General features: G+C 43.1%; 1 protein-coding gene across 5 annotated transcripts in view; it reads left to right on the top strand.

Moving 5' to 3' along the window:
• The window catches only part of Prickle2 (prickle planar cell polarity protein 2), a 341452-nt gene that overhangs the window by 209511 nt on the left and 105994 nt on the right, over positions 1–25947 (top strand). The window contains exon 1 of one of the 5 annotated variants that reach the window (XM_005364903.2): positions 21808–22387. The exons of 3 other annotated variants lie outside the window; for them this stretch is intronic. The gene's annotated coding sequence lies outside the window, so the exon portion shown is untranslated. Of the gene's footprint in view, positions 1–21807; positions 22392–25947 lie in introns of those variants that run through there. One more of the 5 variants, XM_026788042.1, reaches the window with a different exon arrangement.

Below are 25947 nucleotides of genomic sequence, written 5' to 3'. Positions count from 1 at the left end.
CTCTGCCTCCCTCAGACTGGCCTGTGAGCAGTGCCCCTCTGCCTCCCTCAGACTGGCCTGTGAGCAGTGCCCCTCTGCCTCCCTCAGACTGGCCTATGAGCAGTGTTTGTCTGAGGCCTCTGCTTCACTTCCTCCTCCAGGTCCCTGCTCTTGCTTGGGTTCCTGCCTTGGCTCCCCTTATTGGTGGACTGTGATCAGAATGTATTAGACAAAGAAATCCCTTTGTCTGGAGTTGATTTTAGTCATGGCATTTATCACAGAAACAGAAAGCAAGCTACAGGAGAAGGCATAACTGATCCTCGAGCTTTCCACAGAGCCTCCAGCTAATCTGATCCAAAGCACAGGCATCCAGGCATGTCTCCCCACGGCTTCTCTTTTGTAGGATGCGGAGCAGATACTGAAAGACCAGTGTGATGGCTTATTTATTTAGATTTATAGAAGTGGTTAGACATCTAAGATGGGGAGAAAAAAACCCAAAAGTCAGTCTTTCTCCCTGCTTTTGCCAGTGCTGCAGGCCTCCTTTTCCAGGCTATTATTATTACCCTGATCATATCATAATCCCACAAAAGACATAACAAAGGGATAAATGGTTATTGCAGATGGACACAAGAGGCAGCAGCTTCTTGAAGGATAAATGTCTTGGCCAAGTCACAACAGCAAGGACATGTCAGGAGATGGAGCCTTTATCCCTGAATTCCAAACCAGGCCATCTCCTCTTTTCAACCTGCAGGCTCAGTGTTTCAGTCTAAGAAATAAATATGTACCATATAGATTAGTGGATGAGCCAGGCACATTTGGTACATATCAGGGGCTCACGGGAAAGAAAAGTGAGTACCCAAGAGGTTTATTTATCCTTCTTCATAGCGGAGAGGGAGGTGAGCAAGAAAAGGATTCTGGCTAAATGAATGAGTCCTCAGGAAGGTAGGCAATCAATTATCTGGTCGAGGAGTCAACTTCCTGTCTCTTCTCCTACAGTGTGGGTTAATGTTCCTATCATAGGGATGGATCTTTAAAGAAAAAAAAATATTGCCAATGATGATTTTTTTTATGACAAGTGGCTCTCTCTCTGGAGAATCTGGCTTACTTAGTCAAGGGAAGCCCAGAGGCAGCCCTGTGTGCATCTGCAAGTTCCCAGATACACTCAGTGTGAAGCCAACATCGTACCAAAGCAGCTGCACCAAAAAAGCTGGGGAGAGTATTTCCTGGATTCCTTCCTGGTATTAAGTTGTTTTAAGTTAGAGATGATTGAGGTTCTGTCATGAGGGTCTGATGAAACACTAAAATACACGGGTACAAACACACAGCATATGCATGCTCAAAAGCACGTGTATATGGGCACACATTTATGTGGGCAAAATAGGTGCAAAAGGGCAAGAAGATCACGTGGATCCCCTGTCTCCTTTGGTGTTTGGGAACAGGTAAGTTGATGCTGTAGAAAACCAGGGGTTGTGTCTCCCGCTAGAAGAAGATAACTCAATCCAGATGACGGCTGTCTCTTAAGAACCTGATCACCTCAGGGCCAGGTACTATGGTGTCTTTGTATTTATTGCTCTTTAAAAATATTCAGGAGAAGTCATTGTTGAGGGGGCCAGCAGAATGAGTTGCCACCAAAGCTGGTGACCTCAGCTTGATCTCTGAAACCCACATGGTGGAAGGAGAGAGACGATTCCTGCACGATGGCCTCTGACCTCCACACACCGGCTGATACAGCGTGCCTCTACTTAAACATAGGCACAAAAACTTGGAAGACAATTGTTTGACTATCAAGTCCACAAACTGTAATTTGCAGGTCAGATTTACGCCTGCCCCAGTCTAGTTTGATAAAAATGTTTTTGGCATAAAGTTGGCACACCATTTGTGCTGGTGGACCCCCATTACCAGATTGACTGGATGTAAAATTACCACAGGCGTACACCTCTGCATGGAAGGTATTTCTGAGAAGGTTTGCATTTTACCTAACTGTGGTTAGAACCAGCCCATGGGCCTGGGTCCTGGCCTGAACAGATGGCGGGAAAAGGTTGAGTATCAGCCTTCGTCTCTCTGCTTCCTGATCACAGAAGCGGTGTGGCCAGCTGCCTCCCGTGCTTACCGCTGTTCCTTTCCCACCATGATGGACTGTGTCCCCACAAACTATAAGCCAAAATAAACCCTTCCTGCCTAAAGTTGCTTTCATGGGACAGTTTATTATAGCCTGAGAAGAGTAACCAGTGTGTCATCCTTGTCTAGGACGGCTTTCACTCCATAACAACAGAATTGAGCTTTCGTGGCAATCTAAATGGCCTAGGCCATATGGCTTACAAATCTCACATACCTACTTCCTGGCACTTGGATCAGTTTCATGATCTCTAGTGTAAACCTGATAAAACCAAAATGTGATTCAGATTTCATGTGGAAGGCACCAGCTGACCATCCTGAGCCCCTCAGAGACTCCTCTATCCTCCTACCTTGCTCACTATCTTCTTCCTTCCTTTTCTTCCTTTTATTTGGGAGGGGGGGTGGAGGGTGCTAATGATGGTTACGTGCAGAATCCTTGGAGGTCATGTGCAGACTTCAGTGGCTTGGCTCCATACCTAGAGGGATAATTCAAAAGGTCTAGGACAGTGGTTCTCAACCTGGGGGTCACCATCCATTTAGGGTCACATATTAGATATTTGTATTACAATTCCTAACAGGAGCAAAATTACAGCTATGAAGTAGCAATGAAACAATTTTATGCTTAGGGGTCACCACACAATGAGGAACTGTATTAAAGGACTGTAGCATTAAGAAGATTAAGAACCACTGGTCTATGAGGAGGGGAAGCCTAGGAATCTGGATTTTCAGCAGGTGCTGAGCAAGATCAGGTATCCCATGCTGTTGGGGAGAACTCCCAGCACCTGGCCAGTAAAGCAGATGACTTGGCCAGAAAAGATGAATTAACTCTGCAGAGCCCTTGGGACCGACTTATTGAGACATTTCAGCTCACATAGGGACTTTGGCAAGCAATTTATGGGTCCCCAGCGTCCAGTTTATTCCATCAGCTTTAATTGTATTCCATGGGCTCCTTCCAAACTCAGCTTCATTTGGCTTGAAAAGGGCTCCCTATGTTCAGTGTCTCCCTTTATTGTAGCTATGAACATGAGTTCACTCACAATGAGCACAATGAACTTGACCACTAGTTTGTTGGGACTTGTTCTTCAAGAGTATGTCTTGGCTTGTCCAATCGCTTTGTGCTACGGCGGTCCACACCAGGTGTCCCTTATATCATGATCAACCCAAACCTCACAAAGAAAGAGAAGTTCAGATTCAACAGACTAAGTGGATATTTAAGAACAGAAATACACAGAAGTAAGAGGAAATGGAGTTAAAATTCAGTTGGATGCTTACACTAACTACTAGATGCTCGTGACTTTTATTTCCTTATCTATGACAAATGAGGCTGAAGGGTTGTTGAGAGGGTTGAACTAGGTGTTTTGTATGCAGTAAATGTTGCATACAAATCAGAGTGGTAAATATTTTCTTCTTTCAGTGTACCTATGGCCTGAACTACTAGCAGTCATCTTCATTGAAGATTCGTGAAGGACTTTGGGCTTGGGGCTGTCTGTGGATAATACTTGGTGGCTAAGATTGAGCTTTTCAGTGGTTCTATCCAGGTCACTCTCCTGTTTTTCCTGGGCCAAAGTTGCATCCCTAGTGTACTCCATTGCCACCGCATGTCTTCTCTTACCCCAGCTGGTTGAACTCCTTCTAGGTAGCCTTTTGGGGCCAGACTCCTCACAGTCCTCCTGCAGCCTCCTCTTTGTGATGACTTGAGTGAGGAAAGCTGTGCCAAGCCCCTGCCCCCAGTAGGGGTTTGCTGTGTGCACCCTTTAAGGGAAGACAAATGAGCCTCTGGGTGATGAGTCACGGGCTGTCACCTTGCTGTGTGTGGAGCTGTCTGTGAAGTTCACTCCAGGCCCTTCAGAGAAGGTGCTAAATAATTCACCCAAACAGCCCGCTCTTACATCTGTCCCAGCCTGTCCCCTGGTGACCTCCAGGGCGTGTTAGTACATTCCCATTAGCAGTTATTATGGGAGGAGGGCGGGCAGGAAGATGAACAGGCAGCATGGAGCTTGCCTTTGCCATTAGGGACTCTCCAGGTTCTAGAGTAGATAGTGTGATTGGTGTGTACTGATGACCTTTTGAATCTAAGGACATCAAATGCTGTGTTTACACTCAGGTAGTATAAACACTTATTAAGCAGCTACTGTGTGCTTGACAATTTGCCTTTCTTATCTTATAACCTAGCAAGTCCCCAAGGCAGAGACTACTGAATGGGCTCAGAGAAGGAATATGACATTTCCCACTCTGTACTGCTTATAAGGGGCAGAGTCAGAACTGGCCCTGGACCACCTCTGACTTGACATATACCTGTGATCAGAGGAGCCTGGCTGTTGGGGTCACTTTTGCCTTTTATAGACTGTGGCTATCTTGATGATTTATGCTCCTACACATTAGCCCAGATGCTACCAACTTCTCTAGAAGAAGCATAGCTGTGGCGCATGTTAAGCCCTTCCTGCTACTCATTTGGGTTGTTTCAGGGCAGATGGTTTCATTTTATCATTATCCTTTTATGTTTTGACCTGGTCATTTACCGATCAAAGCGAATGACCTTTGCCATTCAAAGTGAATGAATAACTAAATCCTTTGCAAAATAATGTCCTGTCCCAGCAACTTCCTGAGTGGAGGGAAGATGTGTGTTATTAGACGGAATTCCAGGAATCTCCTGCAGGGCTCAATTTAGCCTGACATTGAACAGTGTGAAGCACAGACCCAGAGGAGGAGAGGGATAGACTAGGAAAGATGTACCAACAAGGAGTACTTAGTGTCACAGTTTTAAGAGGACAACTTTTCCATGCATAATCCGTCGTGATAAGTCTATCTTCCCAGCCACTCCCAGTAGATGCCCTTGCCTACCATACTTGGAGGGCAGGTCTATATGGGATCTGCTTTGCAGGTAATTATAGTACCTAATACCCATTGGGTGCTTCTGGTATATCTGATATTATACAAGGTGCTTTGTAAACATACTATGGTTATCAACCATTGTTCATATATTTAAAGAAAAGGTATCTTCAGAGCAAAAGTAGTAATCAACTTACCTGGACACCACACACACACACACACACACACACACACACACACACACACCACAATGGCGGTAAGGGTGGGAGCAGGGAAGCAATAGAATAGACCAGGCCAGGGATAAACATATACTTCTTGATTTTAATAAGAAAATTCGTTCCATTATAGCAGGACTTTGCTTCAAGCAAAAATAAATTATTTGCCTTCTGTAGCAAGCTATCTATAGGTATAAAGGAATATTTAATATTAGAAAGGAAAAGACAGAATCCAGAGAAGCAGGTTGGAAGATACAGAAGATGCCACAGCTGTATGTCTCATTCCTTTGTCTCCATCAGTCACCAACCTGATAACTCCATGGGTATCACAGTCTCTCTGTGCTATAATCAAAACAAAAATAAGTTATGTGGTCCCCATCCTCAGCTTTCGCCAAGGTGCTCCGTCCTTCCAAGGGAGCTAAGACTTGACTGAGGGGAGGTACTCACATCGTCCTGTAACTGGCTTTCCCCTGACAGTCTGCACCGTGACCTCAGTCCCTGAGCTCCCTGCATCCCTTCCCCCCTCATGATATACAAGGTGATGGCTGCCATGGGTCAGATCGGCGCCCTCATTAAAGGAGCTGATGTCAGTGTGGAACTTCTGTGGCCTGGCTTGTTGGCAGAGGCTCTTGTCAGTATCAATCAAATTGGGGGCCTCATTTGCAATTGGGGTAGAGGGCAGGAGCTAGAGCCATACCTACAAGCGGTCCTGAGGAGGAGAGAGTGTAAGAGTCCAATGTGTCTCATGATGACGTGGGCTTTGGTAGTTCTGACTAAACCTCTTGTTAATGTGTCCAATGAAAAGCCAAACTGTTTGTTTGTAAGTTAATTAGAAATAAAGAGGTGTGGTTTGTCCATTATTTTCATCACCCTGAGTGTTATTGGGAAAACCGAGGTTCCATTTTGAAGTCCCCAGTCTGATTAATAAAAGGATTTAGAAGATAGACTCAGAAGGAAGGTCCGGACAATTTATTAGAAAAGTGGTACAGGTTAGGTGAAAATCCCAGCAGCTGCCAGGAAGAGCTGTGGAGAAAAGTTGTCTTTAAGTTAGAAATGGAGGAGAACTAGAGATAGCCTGTTAAGAAAGGAAAACGTATTCCCAAGAATAGAAGCGAGGAGAGAGCCGTACAGCATCTTTTACACTCACCCCTCCCTCTTGAGTATCTGGGGCTTCTCGTTCCCATATATTCTTTGGATGATGTCATGGTAAGGAAGACTCCCAAGCTTCATCTGCAAGCTGCCTTCACTTATCTGTTCATCTTGATAGAGTCTTTTTCCAATTCCTACTCTGTCAGAGGAAGACATGATCAGCCATTAGATCTCACGGCCAGCCATAAACTAGGCCGTGGGTCATGGGCACTTACTTATCCATTAGTTTAGCCAGTCATTATCAAAGGACTGTTAATGGAGCTGATGGGAGTCTAGGGAGCAGGCACTGAAATTTATGAGTTCGCATGGCTCTTTACAATGAGTTGTATGGAATCATACCCATAGTTACGGCAAAGGAAGTAGTTCATTTAGTGGGAGAAACAGGCCTGGCGGTGTACAATATCTCCCCTGTGGCCTGGCTCCAAGAGGACAAGAAGAGCTGAGTTGAGGTCTCTTGTGGCATTTTATGCATTGTTAACATTGTAACCCTATGCCAAATTCGTGTAACCACCAGCTTTTCCAAGCATGCTCCCCTGGCTGTGTGAAGCTCAGGTGGTAAGGACTGCCACTCCCCGGTCGTGTCATGTTGTGTCTCCTGTCATTGTCGCCGTGTGTCCTCCCCCACTCTTGCTTTTTATGCTCATCTCTGGAGCGTCCTCCTGTGCTGTTTTCCTGCCCCAGGACGACTGTGTGTCCCAGCTCTGAGAATAGAAGGCAGAGTAGCGCTGACAAGCTTTCTAGTTCCATAGTGAGAACACAATGCTGCTGCCTAAGTAAAACACATTAATGCCTAATGAGCTCCGGGTTTAGCTTTCAGAGTGGCAGTGCGAGAATCACAGTAGACCCTTTGGTTGACAAATAATTTGCTGAAAAGCACATTAATACATATTTTAAAAGCAATCATTTGCTGAAGCAGTAATTTGCTGAAAAGTATATTAATACATATTTTAAAGCAATCATCTAAGGCTTCTGGAAAATTTCCTAGTGACATAAAGCCTAATGGTAGAATATCTAATGAAGAAAATCTACAAAGTCGTGGAAGGCGATAGTCTGTGGCATTTGAACTATGACTCTCTCAGTTTCCTCTTCCCTTCTAACACAGATCAGCGTGATGGGAAATCTGCTCTGCAAGTGTACAGCCAAGAGCCAAAGGTCTAGACCTATTGTTTTATTTTGGGAGGGGCAGCTTTAAGGATGGACAACACCCTGCCCTTGCAAAGGAGCCTCTCTTTCATCAGAGCAAAGTTTTGTGCAGTTTGTTGCAAAAGGTATTGGCAAACACAATAGAAAAATCAGCCAGCCATAACTACTAGCTAACAGATAAGTGTGATACCAATTGACACAGACCAGCCAAGTTGCTTAAGCAGACAGTGCTTTTGCCCTCTGCCAACCCACACTACAGGAGAAGCGACTCCATTTAACATGCCTAAATTAGTCACTAAAAAAAAAAAAATAAGCAAACTAACTATGGAAGGGTGGAGGAAGGGTGGCAGTCAAAAATCACCACAGTGGACTATGGAAAATGTCCATCTCAGCAAAATATTTTCAGTTTTTAAATTTTTCTGAGAGTTTCCAACTTAAGTGCTGTGTTTGCATCACTTCACCCTCCCTCCACCAACTCCTGAGTCCCTCTACCCCCTCACAAATTTATAACTTCTTTAATTATTATTGTTTTACACACCATACATGCATGCACACACACACGTACACACACACACACACAGATAAATCAATTTAGTGTTGCTCACACGTGTACATAAATAGGGCTGGTCACTTTGGATTGAACAATCTATAGGAAGTTTGGTCCTGGAGGAGACCGACACCCCATCACTCGGCAGCCATTAATTCCATAGTTTTCCTTTTGAAACGGCACCTTGTGAGATTTCCCCATCCATGCAGGCATGTCAACTGGTATCAGCATTGTGGAGGTCTTGTTTGGAAACTATATTGGTTACCCCCAAGATCTAAGTGACACCATTGTACCCTTGGGGATATCTTGGCCAGCTAGGCATCCCTGTGGTCTGTGGCCTTTTCTGCTAGCGAAGATTATGGATTGCTTTTCTCCCTTGGGGGCTCACATAGCGCCTTTGGATACTATGAGAACTAGTCCTCAGGGAGGAGGCATAAAGGTCAGCCCTAGCTGGACTCCTCGGAATCCTGTATCCGATGTGGGTGGTGTCTTCAGCAGTCTGGTCTTCCCTTCAGTTCCTGTCAGGCAGCCAAGGGCTATGACAATAGCCTCTATTGTTTGAGGAATCTCTAGGACCTTCTGGCCAACAACTCATAGGGAGGTTCCCCTGGCTAGCACTCATAGACATGTACTTTATATGTGTATAATTTTAAGTAGATTCTAAACTTCCTTAGTGTTCTTTCTCCTCCTTCCCTTCCCCAAAAGCACTATTACAAGCGGTATAACTTCATTAACATGTGTATATATGTATCTATGTATGCATATGCATATGAATAGATGTATACATAATTAATATATGTATTTTAAGTAAACATAAAATAATATGATACCCTTTTCAGTCATCCACAGAGTTCCTTATCCCTCCTTCTTTCTTTCTGTATTGCCCTCTTTTCCCTCACTTCAGCTAAAGCCCCCCTCTCTTTTCCCATTTCCCCTTCATAGCACCTATATATAATAAATTTTGGGGGGGCTGCCAACTCACAAAAATGACACGGAGACTTATTATTAATTGTGAAAGCTGCCTTAGCTTAGGCTTGTTCCTACCTAGTTCTTATAACTTAATTAACCCGTATCTTTTAGTCTACATTCTTTTACATGGCTTGTTTACCATTACTCTTGACTGCCCGTCCTGCTTCCTCAGCTTCTGGCTGGAGGATCCACCTTTCTTCCTCTCTGAGTCCTCTCTGTCCCCACAAGTCAGTCCCGCCGAACCTCTTCCTGCCTAGCTATTGCCTATTCTGCTCTTTATTAAACCAAATCACAGTGACACCTATGTCCTACTGTCCCCTCTCTGGAGCTTCTCCCATTCCCAGCCCCTCCTCCCCCCACATGGTCCCTTTTTATTTTTCTGGTTTCTGAGATTAGTTTGGTTCTATATTCACATCTAAAGATTTAGCACTAGGATCCTCAAATAAGAAAGAACATTTGTCTTTCTGGGTCTGGATTGCCTTATTCAGTATGATATTTTCTAGTTCCATCCTGGAAATTTCTTGATTTTATTTTTCTTACAGATAAGTTAAATTCCACATTGTATATATGCCACATTTCCGTTTACCAGTTGAAGGATGTTTAGGTTGCTTCTATTGAATAGCCACTGTGAGTAGAGCTGCAAAAACATTACTGCACAAGTATAGTATGAGTAGGTGATTGAGTTTGGGGCCATATGCTAATAAGGGGTATATCTAGGTCGTATGGTAAATCTACTTGTAACTTTCTGAGGATTCTCCATGCTGATTTGTAGAGTGACCGCCCAGTTTGCAGTCCTGCCTACAGTAATGAAGAGTCCCCTTTCCCCATGTCTTTCCTAGCCTTTGTTATCAGCTGTTTTCTTGATCTTTCCCATTCTAACTAGGATAAGGTCAGATCTCAAAGTACTCTTAATTTTCATTTCCCTAATTGCTAATGATATTGGATACTTTTAAAAGTTTTTCTTAGGCATCATTATTATTATTCCTTTTTAAAATTCTCTATTTAAATACAAAGCCCATTTTTTAATTAGATTTTTTCTTAATTCTTTAGTTTTTGGTGTTCATGTTCTTATTCTGTTATTTCTGCTAGTACTTTAAATAGTAATCTCTATCAAATGTATAGCTGCCAAAAATTCTATCCCAGTCTATAGGTTGTCTCTTCACTATAACTTAAATTTTACTTTTGCTGAACAGCAGCTTTTTTGTTTTATAAAGTCAATTTCTGTCGATTTTTCCTCAATTCTTGAGCAAATGGAACTCTATTCAGGAAGTCCATTCCTGCACATAGGTGCTGCCTCTGTTTTCTTCTAGCAGGTCCAGTGTTTCTGGTTTTACATGGAGGTCTTTGGCTCTTTGGAATTAATTTTTGTGCTTGATGATAGATGTGGATCTAATTTCATTCTTCTACATATGAACATCCATTTTTCAAGTATCATTTTTTTTAACATCTTTCCTCCAGTGTGTCTTTTTGGCATATTTGTCAGCTATCAGGCATGTACAGTTAAACACAATCCTGTTTGAGTCTTTCATTTTGCTCCATTGATCTAAGTATCTGTTTTTGTGCCAGTACCGTGTTTTTTTTATTACTTTGACCTAGTAATGTAGCTTACAATCTGGAATACTTTTAGTGTTCTTTCTAGTTATCTGCGATCTTCTGAGAGTCCATATTAGGCTTTGGAAGTTGTTTTTATTTCTGTGAAAAATGTCCTATGTGTTATGATAGGGATTGTCTTGAATCTGTAAATTGCTTTTGGTAGAATGTTCGCTTTCACACTGTTGATTCTACCAGTCCATCTCTTAGTGTCTTCTTCAATCTCTTTCTTCAGAAATCTCAAGTTTTCATTATATAGGTCTTTGACCTCCTTTTAAAAAAAATTACTGTAAATGAGAATGTTTCCATGATTTGTTATTGGTGTGTAGAAAGGCTACTGAGTTTCTGTTTGCTTGCTTTTGTTTTTCAAGACAGGGTTTCTCTGTGTTAGCTCTAGCTGTACTAGATCACTTTGTAGACCAGGCTGGCCTTGGACTCAGAGATGCCTCTGCCTCCTGAATGTTGGGATTCATGATATGTGCCACCACTGGGCAGCCTTGGCTACAGATTTTTGCACATTGGTTTTGTATTCTGTCACTTTTCTGAAAGTATTGATCATTTCTAAAAATTCCCTCCTTAGGACTGCTTTTAATATATTCTAAAAGTCATATTATGTTCTCATTATTTATTTCCAAGGATTTTAAAACCTTCTTTATTAATTTCTTCTTTGACCCATTCATCATTCAGTAATGTGCTGTTTAGTCTCCTTGAATTTGTGTAATTTCCAAATATTTGCTTACTGTTGATTTTGTCTGATTTTATTGTGGTCAAATAGGATAAATGGAGTTATTTTAATTTTTTTTTATAAATTTCTTAGAATTTATTTTGTGTCCTGGGATGTCATCTGAGGAGTAGAGCGTATGTTCTTGGGTTGGGTGGAATACTCTGTAGGTGTTAGGTCAGTTTGTTATAAGATGTCATTTTTGTTAGGAAGAGGCTTATAGCCAAAGTGCTGCAGATAAATGCCTGATTATATAAATAAATATATTTATATAGTTTATATAATAGTTTATATGAATAAATGCTGAGTCATAAACGGGACACTGAACCACCCCTCCGAGACCCAGGGAACCTGGCAGTAGAGGGAACAGAAGGAATGTAAGAACCGAGGGAAGGGTGGGATGTTGTAGAATGCTGTCTTCCGGGAATGATATGGCTGCTGCCCTCTTGAACTCAGTGCAGCTGGGATTATCTGAACAAGACCTGCACAAGACTGGGTGTGTTCATGTCATGCCATCGAGTGTAGTTGGAGGTTCCTAAAGATCTACCTTTCCCCCAAGAGTTAGAGAAAGTTGGTGGTTTGGGGAAAGAGAGAAATGCTTTTTTTGTGATACAGTCACTGGTAAGGTGTCTATGATCCTGAAAATACTATAAGGAAAATATTTTTGTCACAGACAAACAAAAAACCCTAAAAATTGAAGGGGGACAAGATGAGGACCAACAGAAGTGAGAGAGATAAAAGAGAATAGCGGTGAGGGGAGAGCAATCAAATGATCAAAACACACTATATACAAGTCTGAAAATGTCATAATGAGGGCTTCGGGGATGCCTCGGTGGGTAACACACTCACTGTGTGAGTGTGAGACTGGAATTCAGATCCCAGAACGCATGTAAAAGCTGAGTGGCTATGACAGCCAGCTGCAATCCCAGCTGGTGTGAGGTGGAAGCAGGATCCCTGGAGCAAGCCGAGCTAGCCAAATGGAGTGGGGAGCTCTGTTTTCACAGAGAGACCCTCTTCAGTGTGTAAGATAGAGAGCGGTTGAGAACGACACATAACGTCAACCTTGGGCCTCCTCGTGTGTTTGCATGCACATGTACCTGCACACTTGTGTGTCTACACACAAGAACACATTTTCATACCACACAATATAGAAAAGCAAAAAATATATAAATGTCATAATGAAACCCATTGTTATACAATTATGTATAATTAATATGGATTCATCATTGTTGAAGTTAATGTCCTCATGTCTTTCTTAACCTCTGAGTCATACTACCAGCTGAGGAACAATGTCTCTTCTGAGGAATGGGATACTTCATCTCCAAACCATAACAATATACCATGAAATATGAAGTTTGGCAATTAAGAATGAATGAAAAAGTTAGGATATAAGCTACAACATAGATAAATTTAAAATATTATGCCAAAGAAAAACCATTAACAAATGTTTGCATATGATAAAGTTTTATTTGTATGAAATTTGCAGAATAGGAATATTTGTATATACAAAGTAGATTAGTGTTTGTCTAAGTCCAGGATAGTGAGGCCACTAGAGAACAGCTTATTAGAGAGTTTCTTTGTAGGTCAGTTAAAGTTCTAAAATTAGACCATGATAAGGATTGTGAATATAGTGGAACTATGTATTGGTTCACGTTTATATGCGTAGTGTGTAAAGTATGTCTCAATAAAATTGTTTTACGAGAATGTCAGAGGGAACAAGTCAGAAAAATGGAGGAAAAGGCCCCACCGGCTGATGCTGGATTTGAAAAGTTGACAGGGAGCCATGCTACTGTCTACAGGACAGACCATTTCAGAGGAAGAGGAAGAGTGAAAGCTCAGGGGACGGCTCGAGCCTGGCTTGTTCAAGATCCTGTATTTGGGTTGTAAAAAGGTAGAGAGCAGTAGGAAAAGATGTTAGGGACATATGTGGTCTCGATCCACAGGGCTACCCCAGACATGAGCAGAGCTGGTGGATTTTGTGTAAGAATCTGACACAATCCAGTCTCCCAGTGAGACTCGCCAAAGGTGCCATCTTGTTTCTAGACCAGGAGGAAGCCTGCGTTGGTGATTCCCTGGATCTCCATACAGGAGAGACATGGTGGTGACTTGGACTGGAGTGATAATAATGAAGGTAGAAGAAAAATGTTGGGTGGAGCCAACATCTAACTCAATAGGGTTAGGTAAGGGCTGGAAAATATTTAGTGATCAAAACAAGATTATAGATGTCTTAATTTTGGCAAGCCACAAAGTGTTTGCTGGAAACTATTCAAGTTTGTTGTAGCATGAATGTAGCTATAGATACCTAATGTAGACACATAGATGGTATCTAGATACCTAGTATAATTGTATTCTAATGCTTATGAGAAGACATGAAGCAAACTGTATTTGGTCTTTGTGGTACAAATTTTCCCTCATATGTGTTACAAGTTGAAGTGTAACAGAAAAAATATATAAAGATGATCTCCAGGGAATTTGCTCTTTTTTTTCATTGTAATGGTAGAGTTGCTATTAACTAATATTTCAAAGACAGAAGCTAAAGCAGATTCGTGAGAGATGTGGTACATACATGATAGTTGAGAAGCCTTTGACATCTGCATTTTGATATGATGTAGGCAGGTAGACATGCAAGCCCAGAGTTGATGGGAATGGTTTGGCCTTAACTCACTAGCATCAAGACGGAAGTTACAGCCCTAGACCAGACCTAAGTAGTGAATGAGCATCGAGAACATAGAAGTGTCCCATACCTGAGCCCAGCTGGGAGTTCTCCAGTATGGATCTGTCAAGAAGATGAAGATGAGCTGGGGGAAGAGACCAAAATGTTGGAACCATAAAACTGTGGCTTCCACCTTTTTCTTTCTCATTCCCCAGAATTTGTCAGAGTGCAGAAAACGGAAAGCAGTTATTACAGAAGTAACCCGAAATGTCCTGCAGTTTTCACAGGAAAAATTGCCAAACCTTTCATTAGTTGTCAGAACACAAGGTACCAGGTGCTTAGAATAGAATAGTATAAAGCAACAATAAAGATCTGCTCCGAGACAGCATTGAGTTTAGTTAGAGTGACCTTAACTAAATCATTATGGCTACTTTTCTATTGCTGTGAAGAGACACCATGACCAAGGCATCCTTTAGAAGGAAGAATTTATTGAGGCTTACAGGTCCATAGGATTAGAGTCCATGACAGGGAGCATGGCTGCAGACATGGTGCTGGAACAGCAGCTCTTCCACAGTTAGGAGGCAGAAAGAAAAAGCTAACTGGAAATAGCATGGCTTTTGAAACCTCAAAGCCCACTCCCAGGGATACACCTGCTCATACAAGGTCACATCTCCTAATCCTTCCCAAGCAGTCCCACCAACTAGGAGCTAAGTATTCCAATATATAAACTTATGGGAGCTCTTCTCATGCAAACCACCACAGTTGGTATTAACCAAGGGAGTTTTGCCACCACTAAGAATGAAAGACTATGAAACAGAATAAGAACTCTAAAGAGAAGAGCTCTTGCCTCCCAGGTAAACCCTATGTGTTCTTTCTTTGTACAAAGCAATTTGCTGTTTAGAGGAACAGAGAACATTCTGTGCTCTATGTTTTTATTAAGAAATTCTTTTCAGCATATTATACTCCGCATACTGTAATAACACCTGGGCTTTGAGAGTTGTGAAGTTCTGAGTTAATAAAGGGTCAGGGGTGTTGTAATGACCCAGGGATAGATCTCAGTTACAGATCCTTATTCCATTATTGCATCCTCTTTGAACCTCAGCGTCTCTGTCTGGATGGTACATGATGATGAAAGTTACATTTTTAGATGAGGACTCTGTGACATCGTGTGCATGGAGCACCTGGTACTCATCCCTGTGAAGAAAAACATGTCAGGTTGTCTGTCTGTGATGTTTCCTCTCCTGAGATAATTCTCCCGGGAAGATCTTTGCTGTCCATTTGCTCCTTTGTGAGACAGATTGTTTTTTCCAGTCTTCTTTCTAAAATACTTGATGTGTTACCACGGTTCTCTCAAGAGAAGTGTCTCTCTGTAGCTGCCTTTGGGAAAGGCTAGAAAACCAAAGCATCCTATGCAATGAGCACCTTGTTCTCCCCTATGGAAATTCCGGTTTCTGCTCAGCTTGATGATGGGACCAGTAGTCCAAAAAGCTGCCAGATCAAATGCAGCTCCTTTTTTTCTTAATTAAAAACCCATTTATTAGCACATCATGCCAGTTTAATGGCATGCTAATGAAAATGTGCCAAGGTATGCCTGTTTAAACTGTTGACGCAATTGTTAACTTTTTGGAGGGAGTAAGCACGGTCTTTAATAGTCTTTAATTTTGATATGTACATATATATTGTCTATATCTCATATTTTAATTACTATAATTAAAAGAGGATAAAAGGCATTATATGCATTTCATTATTGGGATCAAAGATAATTAAAGTATATGAAATATGGCAATTCCTAAGATGATAAGGAAAATACAGAATATTGTTTTTCCGAATTTAAAATGTGACACATGGTTTTTCCTGAGATTTAGAAATGTCAGTGATTTATGGAATATTCCTGATATAGGTTTTTCATACACGAACAAAGAATGCCTGGGAGAAGAGAGCTTATCCTTATGTCTATGAATAATTTTATCATGTGTTGTAGCAACAATCTTTCCTGTGCCTTTCTTTGAAAATCAAGCGGAAGGGGCTAGAGAAATGGCTCAGCGGTTAAGAGCACTGGCTGCTCTTCCAGAGGTCCTGAGTTCAGTTCCCAGCAACCACATGGTGGCTCACAACCATCTGTAATGAGATCTGGTGCCTTCTTCTGGCCTGCAGGCTTACATGGAGGCAGAACACTGTATACATAATAAATAAAATAAAATCTAAAAAAAAAAACAGAAAAGAAAATCAAGTGGAAGATGATATATTTTGACATACAAACTAGTCTACAAAGCATTTTATATATTGTGGTTCATCTAATCATCCTTAAGCTTGAATGATAGACATGTCCATTTTGTAGATGGAGAAAGTGAGGCTAGGATATGCTGTCATCAAACGTGAACATGCATCTGGGAGAAGAGAAATCCAGATTTAAACCAGATCATGTTTTTAGGCTCATTCATAAGACATTCTTGAATTGGAAAAGTGGTCAGAGGCCTTTGAGGATGTCTCTCCTGAGCACTTCCTGCTGACAAGCTAGCCCCGAGTCTGTGGGTGCCTCATGTCTCTGCTTCCCCAGTAGAAATGTCACACACTTCAAACGTGTATTCCTTGTAAGGTAACTTGGTGTGGATACTGTTGCTTGGATGATGATAGAAACCCAGAATACAGATTTTCATTGTCAGCCTGTTGGCCTGTAGCATGTGCAGTTTCTGTTCAGAACCACCTGATGGCTACAGGTTTTTTCAGATGCTAAACATCCACTGTTTTATGACATCCTCGTTTTAACAGACTGTACCTTTTAGATGTCTTTGCACAGCAGAAATGATGTGTGCCGTGCATTGCAGATGTTTTTTATTGTCTATGTTCCCTCTTCTGGGACACAGGCTTCTCAGCCTCCTTGCAGTTGGATGAGGTCATAGCATGGACTGATCAATCAAAGTGCTGATATTCACCTCCAAGTTGAATCCCACGGAAGCCTATTCATTTCTTCTTGTGTTGTTAGAACATGGAAATTACAGGTTGAAATCCTAGACACAACCGGATTGGGTGAGATCCCTGAGCCACAGCTTGGAGTGGAGGTATCTACAAAGCCTATGTTCCCTGCCCTACCCTCCCCACTTCCCCCAGACAGCCTTGCCTGAGTGAGAAATCAATGTTTCCTGTGCTGAACCACTGAAATCTGAGACGGGTTATTATGTTATCGCCTGGTCTGTCCCTTTTAATATGACAATTCTTTGTTACCTTCCCCACCTCATTGACTTTGCTGGATTTTGATGTCTGGATGTTAGAAAAGTTCCTGTAAAGACTATATATTTAAAACTATATATTCACATGAGTGCGCATGTGTACAGCATACACACCTGTGAAAAATGAAGTTAAATGACCCTTATTAGATGAGTGGTTTGAAGTCTTTAGTAGTAATTAGCATTTTATGAATGGTCCTGACCTTAACCAGCTACGATGGTCTTTATCTCTTTTGATTTCTCTAAAAATGAAAATTTCTCTAAGTAATCCATACCAGCTCTTATCTCAGTACTTAACAGCCTTACTTAAGTTCATTTCAGGTTCATCCCTTCATATTTGATACCTATAGAAATGGAAATTAAAAGTTGCTCATTACACCCTTCCTCAGAAGGCCCCCCTGTAGGCTGCCATGCTCCCTGTCCTCACTTCGCTTCTTTTCTCTACGCTTACAGGCTAACCAGACAGATTCACAAAGCCTCTTCTTGTGCTTCTCTAGTAGGGTCCTGACCAATATCAGCTGGAGTCGGACGACATTTGCTTTCCCAGCCCACGGAGTGGTCTCTTTGTTAGCTGCCACTGTTAAACTGGGTGCTGCCCGGTATCCTGTACCCATGATGCCTGGGTTTTTAATTCTCCATTTGTTGTTAATTCTGTCCCTTCCTGCCTAGACACCCTCTCTAGCTACTAAAGTTTGACCTTGGCAATTTCAGCAGGACTTTCTTTTTTTTTCTATTTATAGCTTCTAAATTTCATGTCATGTTTAGGATAGGCCTTCCTCATAGAAAATTATTTCTAAAAAAGCAAAAATTGCTTTGACCTGAGGCATAACTCAAATCACAGTTTTCCTGGTCCTTTTTTTTTTAAATCACATTGGACACGGTCGGTCTCATTCTCCTTTCCCTCTTCCTACACGGTATTGTTGCTTCTACAATTTTCCACTTTCCAAGCTAGATACAAAGTTTTAAATGTCAGCATCTGCATTTGTTTCCCTGGCCTTTAATGGATTCTTGATGGGTTTGCATGCCCTGTGCACACACTGCCTATTCTTTTCTACCGCTGCCCATGAAGGTTGCTTTCATCAATGTAGCATTTTCCTCTGCTTTTACAAGCACAATATGCACAGTACAAGTTTGTCAGAGTACCAGGCCTCTGCACTTCCCCATGTGGTTTTTGCATGACCTTTTTTTTTTTTTTGCTTACCTTCAAGCATATTTTCAAAAACTCCCCAACAGAACAGTCTCCATCATAAGGAATTGTCTGTGTGTAGATATTACTTTAATAGTCCAGTGCAGTCCTGATTCCTAGATATTCTGCTTCCTCCATCTGCTGAGCTTTGGAATGCCCCTCTGGACTGTAGCTAGACCTCCTAAGGGCCACATAGGCTGTCTCATAGCACACATCACCTTCCACTCTAGTGGCTTATTTCATTGTCTTCACTTTTGCTGTGGAGCTCTTTGAAGGCTGGATCTGGATCTGTCTTGATCACCAAAGCATCCCCTAGGCCTGAGCCAGTGACTGAGAAATAGAGGGGGGCTCATGTAATGTTTCTGATCCCCAGCACCTGAAGATAATGAGTAGATGAAGCACACGTTCCAGAAATATACATATATAGACACCGACATAAGAGAAATTTGATGATTGTTTCCAACCTTCTAATAATACAAAAGCCTTAACTTTGAATTTTGAATTTTAGGTGGCTTGGTGCTTGCCTACAAAGCTGGCAGTGGCAGCGAGCTCCAGTTCTGTGGTAGTCATGTGGTCATAAGAAGAAACACTGGTAGCTGGTTAGATCAGATGTTTCGTGATCATTTAAAACTTATATTTCAGCTCTCTTTATTAGGATGGCACCTCACTGTGTGTAGAGGAGTATCTTTGATGGTCTTGTCCCAATATACAGTTTCAGAAAATGAAATGTCTCCCTCCTGATGTCAATCAGTTATTTTTTATGCCTTTTTACCTTGTATTTTAGGATTCCAAGGAGTCTGTGCTGGAGATTATAGAATAGGGCGTGTCAGAAGATTACTCGCTTTTGGTGGAGCTATGAGGGTATATACCCTTGGGAGTAGGAATGATTTTAAAGTCTTCCTTTCAACCCTTGAAATCAATCGATTAGATCGATAGTGCCCAAGTTAGTGAGGGTAACATTATTTCTTCTATGAGTAGCTAACATCGTCAAGTGTGTGCTGTATAGGCTCAATGCAAAATATTTCACATTAAATTCATTTAATTATTTCCCCAACAGCTCTATGAAGCTAAGTACTGTTAACATCCCTTGTTACAGTTGGGGACCCTAGGCTTAGGGGCTGACAATGTTATTATGTGATGCGGGGCTTTCCTAGCATGTGCAAAGCCCGCCCAGAGTTTCAGCGCTAGCACCAAGAGAGGCCCAGGCTTCAAATCTAATGGTTTCCAGCTCATCCATTCCGGATGCCATACTATGCTGCTAATTCCACTCTATATTATCAAGTCTCATGACTTCTCTAGCCTTGTGTCAAATCTGTTCCAGCTGAAGATGAATCTCGTGTTGCCTCTCCACTGCCAATTACTTGTGAATTGTGTCTTATTGTCCTCATGGAGTAATGCCGATAAGGTCAGAGTCAGGTGGGCCCATTTTCCCATGACAAAACTGGGCCATAAGCTAGTTGAAAAGACTTGTTCCTGGCCTCCCTGAAGTTGGATGTCACCCCTTCCGCTGGGCTGTTGGTGGCTCCAAATGATTTGGTTTAGTAACTAACCTTTTGAAGGATATTGAGGGTTGGCATATCCATATGATGCCCCACATGTGTGACGGGGACTTAAAACAGACTGTCTCTCATGTTCCATTTCTCTAGGTAAAAGTTATTCCAGGTCCCATGTTGTTAATCATAAAGGTCTTCGGTGAACCAGAAAAAAAAAAACCTTCTGGAAGAAATGATTAAGCATTATTAATACAATTATGTATAACAAAAGACATAATTTACCTTCTCAACATCCAACAAAGAAACTCATTTGAAGCTTCAGGAGCTCCAGCTGAAAGGGCAGGTCTCATCACAGTGGGCTTTCCAGCAGAGGTGGGGTGGGGGCGAGGAGCTGCACTGGCTGCTTTGTCCTTAGGGACCTCAGAGCGTGATAGACTGGGCCTCTCTGCAGCTGATACCCTCACAGACACAGACAGACACACACATGCACACATGCATGTGCACACACTCTCACACACTCACATACACATGCACACACTCACACACATGCACACACACACACATACAAACATGCATACACACACACTGCTTGCCCATAGGGTTTTCTTGTCTGAAGTTAGTTTAAACCTGCTGTTCACCTGGTCATGGGTACGACAGGGAACATGGAAAGAAAATTAGTTTGGAGCAATAGGAGATGACAATGGAGAAAAGTTCTCAGAGAAACATAGCCCCCTCTGGAATACTATTAGACGGAATAGCATTTTGTTTGCTGACCCCAAAGTTGGCCATTCTGTTTGTGCTTCTGTTACTGCACTTTGGTACATAAACTCAGTGAGTACAGAGACTGTGAAAATGCCCAGTCCCTATGGTGTGTGTGGTGTAGAGTATATGTCTGTTAAACATTTATTAATGGGGCTCGGAAGTTGATTCAGATGGTAAAGTGCTTGCGTTTTGGCATGAGGACCATTTCCAGAACCCATGGGAAAAAGTCAGTCATGGTGCCTCCTGCTTGCAATCCTAGCACTGGGAAGGCAGAGACAGATGGACCCCTTAAAACTCTAACCAGCCAGCCTCCCCTGCTTGGTAAGTTCCAGGCCAGGAAGAGATGCTATTGTAAAAACAAACAAACAAACAACTCCTTAGGAACAATGCTAAAGGTAGAAGGTTCAGTGGAGGTTCTGGCGCCTTTGCCAAAACCCAGGCAGATGCGGGAAGAAGCCTGTCTCCATTCTGCCTCTGATGCTGCTCTCCTTGTGTGTCTGAGGGTTTGTGATGATGTTGTCCCCTATGCTCTCTTGAAATTGGAGCAAGGGGTCAGGGACTGTATGTGACCAATTTACATTCAAAGCCAGTGGTGGCAGCTAAATGCATTTTATTCCAGGTTTATAAACTCTCAGGTGACTTGATCCCAGGGCAGCAGAATCTGATACCCTGGAATGAAAGTTGAAGAGGGGAAAAGTACAGCATTTGAAGGTTCAGCATAGTAAGAGGTAGAGAGGGAAGGAGGGAGAGAGAGAGAAGGGAGAAGGAGGAGAGGAGGGAGAGGTGTGTGTGTGTGTGTGTGTGTGTGTGAGAGAGAGAGAGAGAGAGAGAGAGAGAGAGAGAGAGAGAGGACTCATTCTGGTTGTGCTGCTGCTGCTGGGCTAGTACAGGTTCTGATCTGAACCTGGCGTCCAAGCTATACCTGTGGCCAGCTAAGATCTCTGCCGTGGAGCTTCTTTTTTAAAAACAAAAACAAAAAAGGTGGGGGGGGGGCGAACAGTCGTGTGCCTTTTAAGCCTCTCTGAGATGTGATTTTTGTTCTTCTCCCGCTCCTTTGGTGGCTTCATAGCTGGGCTTTTACATTAGGAAAGGTTCCCCCCTCCCCAACACATTGGCTTAGGGATTATTGATTTGGAAGGCAGGGGTAATTTACATGTAAATAAATCTCAACCCTGGGCGGCCAGACTGGGACGTCCAGATGCTGTGACTGACTTGCTGACATCACAGCCTCATTAGCATGCGGAGGATGCAGGCATTGGAACTGCGAACAGCGACTTCTCCAGCTCTGCCAGGCGCTCCGTGACAGTTATTATTATTTTTTGGATGAGCTGCACATTTCCTGGTTCAGTGGCCCCGGCTTTGCGAGCAGCTGACTGGTCTCCTAGGTCTGGCTCAGGATCAGCGGATGACGCAGAGACTGGGGTCTGTGACTTCCTTCAGATAATCGTGAAGTCGGCGAGTTTAGAGGAAACTGGGGTTCTTGAGAAGACAATTCCAGGGCTCAGGCAGGCCTAGAACAAGAGCACAAGTCACGGTCCCCGGCTTGGTAGGTCTCCAGCAGGGTCCGCGTCTGGGAACGGTGTTCTCTCCGAGGGAATGCAAAAGCAGACCAGCTGGGGTTTGAGCCTGCTGCCTGCCTCAGGAAGGGCTCAGATTTGCAGACTCAGAACAGGAGATGTGTGGGCTGCCCGGGGTCCTGCTTGCATTTTCTGATACCAGCTCCAGGGGGACAGTGAACTGGAGCAACTGACCAGATCAAGACCCGAGCGAAGGCTTCCTTCCTCTGACGCTTGGCAGCTCATCCTTTAGGAGGTAGGTAAGAAATCTGTAAATTCCCAAAGCAGGCAGGGATGTGTTTTGTAGCCAGGATGAGAAAGAATCTAGGGTCTTTGGATGGAGGAAGGTGTTCTCTCTGGTACTGGTTTTGGTGGTCCGGCACCTTTTTATTAGAAAGTTCAAAATCAAAGTGGCATGGTACAGACATGCAGTATCTTCAGACCTCAGTGCTCAAGAAACAGGGTTTCTCTAAAAGTGTCCCTCCTCTGTTAAAGCAACAGAGGAGGCGGGGGTGGGGGGCATTTAAAAAAGCAAATAAAGATAGGTAGCATTGATGCACTACCGCTCCTGTTTCGGCACGCATCTGAAACATCAGAGATGTCATGGCACACTTGGCGAGCACTTCCCGATAAAGAAATGACTCTCAAATTATTTAGGTTTAATTTTAGCCAGTCCCTTTGGCTTCGAAATGGTGACAGAGCTTCCGAATCTGATGGCATCGCCTGTTGTAGCATATGATGGGATGACTTCCCTACTGGCCTGTGCTCACAGTTAGTTCCTCTCAGTGGCCTTTGGTTTCCTCCAGAACCAATCATAGCACTGTTGATCTGCCGTGGAAGTCTGAGGATGAAGTTCTGGGTTTTAATCTTACTGTTGTTTGCTGTGTGATCGTGTACTGTGCTAGGGTCTATTGGGCTTTTGGGAACTAGAAATGTAGATGCCAGATGTGGTGACATCCTCCAGAGTGGCTGGAAATTACCTAGACTTATAGATCGCTTCCCCAGTGATAGAGATCACTTCCACTGTGAGCATGTGCAGAATCATGGGTAAGGAGGGCTCTATATGACATGAATATAGACATCGGTGTCATGCGTAAGAGGCCTGTGGTATACAAGGCTGCATGTGCTTTGCTTTGCTGTGTATCTCTTCCTGAAGGCAATTTTTTGTTTTTGTTTTTGTTTTTTTGTTTTGTTTTTCAAGACAGGGTTTCTCTGCGTAGCTTTGGTTCCTGTCCTGGAACTAGCTCTTGTAGACCAGGCTGGCCTCGAACTCACAGAGATCCGCCTGCCTCTGCCTGCCCAGTGCTGGGATTAAAGGCATTCACCACCACTCCCCAGCCCTGCGGCCCTGAAGGCAATTTTAACCCACTTCAGCAAGGCTGCTTTCATCCTGCACCCTAGAAGGCAGCCTGCCTGCTGGTGACATTCACAGGTGGGTCGGGATGACCATCCCCAAGGGCTCAAGAGTAAGTCACAACTTTGATAGAATCACCATATTCTGAAAATTGAGGTTTGGGTGCCTCTTAGAGTACTTGTAGAGGTTTTTCCTTTCCACCAAATGCTCTTTCCCCTTGGAAATTTTCTTTTTTTAATGTGAGAATTTAGATACACTGACTTTATCAGGCATCGTGTTCTTTAACACGTTACAGAGCAGTCCACAAAAGAGGGCAATTTCAAATGGTAAAGTTATTTTTGTAACTTCCCCCATGCAATATGTATGGGTTAGGGTGGAGTGGGGAGAGATAACAATACAGGAAAGACAATGCTTTCTAGAAGGGGAAGGGGTGGGGAAGGGACTCAGAGGTTAAACAGTAAGAGGCGATGTTCACATAGGGCCTGGACCCTGAGAGCTGGAGAGACTTAAGGATATCTCTTGGAGTAGCCATTTCTGTTTGTGAAATCGAAAGAGCAGTGAGATCTATATATAGGTAGGGTGATAGGTGTAGGGCTTTTGTGATGTGGCATCTAAACGTCCCCAGAGCTCTGTCAGCCATGCTGTACATGCTCAGCAGATGCTAGCTGTTAGCATTGTTCCTTTACTCACGGGAGCATCGTAAACATTGTTGCTGAAAACAAATCAATCCATGAAAAGGCCACATGTTCACTGGTGAGAGGTAAGGCTAGAGAGAAGATGTGACCTTAGTCACTGCGGAAGCCGAACTCTCCCACTCAAAAGAACTTCACACCCCATTGGTGGAGTTGATATAGTAAAATATATTAGCTAGAACGACTGTGCTGTGGGTCCCTAAAAGGTGGCCGAAGGAAAATTAGCCAGGGCCGGTTGGACTAGACTCCCTTAAGGAAGGCCTCCTGTCTTGGAAGCTGACAGGTCACATGGAAGAAGCTGTGGGGTCTTAATTAGAATCAAAGCCCTTTTGGATTCCAACTGTGCCTGTGAAAGGCGGATTTTCTCCATTCTTTCTTTCCTACACTATACTTGGTCTCTTGTTCTCTGCCCAGGTTGGCCCTTAAATCTGCATTTCACCTGCTGGAAGACTCAGAAGTTCCAGAGCTAAACTGATGCCACCATTTGGGTGGTTTCAGCCTCCTCGGGCTGTCTGAAAAGAGAAAATAATAGGTTTGCTTGCCTGTTCAGGGCATGTCTTCTCTCTCTCAACCCTCTATCTATCTATCTGTCTGTCTGTCTGTCTGTCTGTCTGTCTGTCTGTCTATCTATCTATCTATCTATCTATCTCTATCTCTCTCTCTTTCTCTCTTGTGTGTGTCCCCCCGTCCATCTATCCATCCCTGTTTATCTATGGCCATGATACCACTTTCCCAGTAATTTGCTGCAGCCACATAGTTGGCCTATTGATGTCCTCCTGGTATCTATTTTTTTCTTCCCTCCTTCCTTTCCTCCTTCTTTTCTTCCTTCCAAAACAGGACCTGCAATGCCAAGACTATTAAACTAGCCAGTGACAAAACACCTGCTAGCACAAAGACGTGGTGGGGTTGGGTGGGAATTAACAGAGCCAGAGATGTCTGGTATAAGGTCTGTTTTCCAGAAACTCGTTTGGTTGATGTGATCTTTAGTACAAGCATCCTTTTTCTGGAGCATACTATTAGTGAAACACTTTGATAGCAGCCTACCCTCATTGCCCTCTGAAAGCATATGTGATCTTCGGAGAATCACTTGACCTCTCTGAAATTTGATTTTTTTTTCTGTCATAGGAATATTGAAAATAAATCCCCCTCCAAATGTTGTGATGCTCGTGGCTGTAGAGTCTAACCCCTGCCCTATCCTGGGTATTAATTGGCTTTGGTCTCCTCCAGGTGCCGATGGCTTTATTTCCCATTCAATCCCAAGCTATGAACAGTAGAGGGCAGTAGACTTAAGATTTGTTTATCAGAAATATTAAAATCCTAAGAGTTAAAATAGCCTCGGTAACAGATGGTGACAACCTCTGGCTTCTAGGGCACCCAGAGTGGGAAGACTCCTGCCAGCCACTCACTTGTCTGTCCTGGCCAGAAGGCTTCGTTCCTCTCTCTGCAAAGCCTGCCCCCTTTATTTCCACTGCTGTCATTATCCATACAGTCAAATGCTCTGTCCCTCAGATAGGCTCCTGGGTGGCATTCGGATGGTGACTTTCTTTTGTGTGTGGTAGCCATCAAGAGTTTTCTTCCCTGAGTCTCTCTGTGACGTTGTTACTTGGGAAACTGCTGGGGCCTGTGAGCTATTGCAAACCAAGAAACGCATACAAGTGTAGAAATAGGAGCGGCGGACTGCGTCCCGGCACCCGGCCGCCCACATGGCTAGCTCTACCCGAAATAATTACACGGACACTGTGTTCATTTAATCACCGCTTGGCCCTTTAG

This window comes from Microtus ochrogaster, unplaced genomic scaffold (assembly GCF_000317375.1).
Source record: "Microtus ochrogaster isolate Prairie Vole_2 unplaced genomic scaffold, MicOch1.0 UNK1, whole genome shotgun sequence".
Classification (NCBI taxonomy): Eukaryota; Metazoa; Chordata; class Mammalia; order Rodentia; family Cricetidae; genus Microtus; species Microtus ochrogaster.
The sequence above is the reverse complement of the archived record's forward strand: the minus strand, read 5'-3'. Positions and strand labels throughout refer to the sequence as shown.